At 43.6% G+C, this 1579-nt stretch overlaps 1 protein-coding gene across 1 annotated transcript in view; it reads left to right on the forward strand.

The window, feature by feature from the left end:
• Positions 1 to 1164, forward strand: part of PRR5L (proline rich 5 like) — a 57854-nt gene extending 56690 nt beyond the window's left edge. Inside the window, exon 11 of the mRNA XM_009282455.1 lies at positions 1050 to 1164. The gene's annotated coding sequence lies outside the window, so the exon portion shown is untranslated. The remainder of the gene's footprint in view (positions 1 to 1049) is intronic.
• Positions 1165 to 1579: the final 415 nt, after the last annotated feature.

Consider the following 1579-nt stretch of genomic DNA (forward strand, 5'->3'; position numbering starts at 1 on the left):
CAGGTTCTGTCTGGGAGGGATAAGAAACTGAAAACTTGTTTTTGGACAGTTCATCAAAGGGTTTTTAGCAAGCTATTGTTTCTGCTTTTAATAAGCTGAGAGAATGCAGGAGGGTTTTTTTTTTTTCCCAAAATTGTCAGTACCCAACTGCTAAAACACTGCTCTATTTATGCCTTAGCCCCTTCACTGTTGAGCGGGGTAAGTCTCCTGGACAAAAGCCACCAGAAAACATACATATGGCCTATGAATTAATTTTGCTACAGGCTGGTACCTGTTAGGTCTGGCTGAGCCAAGTCAAACCCACTGGTACCTCAGTGAGAAGCTATCAGCTAGGATCATCGGGACTGTGAATAGACCAGGGCTTTCCCCCTCCTTCAGCAGTGGGTGACTGGTTCCACAGGGGCTGTGCGCCAGCCGAAATAACTACCCACAGTTGCATGGGAAAGCAGCTAGCTCCAGGAGGCAATGAAGAGCTGATTGGGACAAAGGAGCAGGATGAAATCACTAAACTCAGGAACCTTCATGGGCTGTATTGGCTCAGAGATCAGTCAGAGCACAAACCGGAAAGAAAAGGAGGCTCATCGGTCAAGGCTGGGACTGCAGCTAATAGGGAAATTATTTTCCTGTTTCACAGTCCCCTCGTCTCACACAGTTTCAGAAATTTTCCTATTCCATCTGAGAGGAAAAAAATCCAACCAAATCCAGCCTTTCAGAGCTGTGAAACTCGAGCACTTGTTTCAGTGGAGCGAACGAGTTTGAAGAACATGATTGCCAAAAGACTAGACAGTGAAGCAGGGCCCCAGGTTTTGAGCAGAAAGATTATCTTCACGATGCTGTATCTCAGTCTTTATCTGCTCCTCCTCCATCATAAAATAACAAGGTAAATTCATTTGTACAATATCATGTATTTCTTTGAAATAGAGAAAATTGCAGTCTTTTAGAGGGGATGAGAAGCAGTAATAATAACAGTTCTGCTTGGAATGAAATATGAGTGAGGGTGGACTCAAGCTATGACTACTACTACAGAATCTCTTTCTGCTTCCTTGCAGGCAAGAGGAAATGAAAAAAGAGAGAACAGGAGAAACAAGGACAGTTCCATCTGTGGGTGGTTTTTTTTGTTTTTGTTTGTGAACTGGAAAAGACTGCAGAAGTAGCACAAACTCTTCACACGCTCTGAGCCCTGGCAAGCTTAAAGTAACTGTTAAATGGCTGCCTCTGTGCTCAGAGACATGTATTTTTATCAAGGAGGTTAGGTTTAACTGAAAAAAATTAAAACCAGTAAAGGAAAAAGACATGAAGGCTACAGATCTGGAAATTTTGTATTCCAGGTCACTAAGACTCTGGGTGGTAATAGGTAAGATCCTATAAGGGTGGTGGTGGCACCAGGGTCCACTCAGTCCAGCCAGGATGGAGCAAAGGCTTAGTGGTGGGAAAATGATGAGGGCGAGACAGTAAAGTGTGTTTCCTTTGGTCATTTTTCCTGCTAGCGTAACAATTTCCTCTTTGAGTAGCGTAAGTGCGAGTCTGAGGTTTGGGGTGGGCTTTTTTTGGCTCAGGAAGAATAAAAACAAACCCAAAA

Source organism: Aptenodytes forsteri, unplaced genomic scaffold (genome assembly GCF_000699145.1).
Source record: "Aptenodytes forsteri isolate BGI_AS27 unplaced genomic scaffold, ASM69914v1 Scaffold821, whole genome shotgun sequence".
Lineage (NCBI taxonomy): Eukaryota > Metazoa > Chordata > Aves > Sphenisciformes > Spheniscidae > Aptenodytes > Aptenodytes forsteri.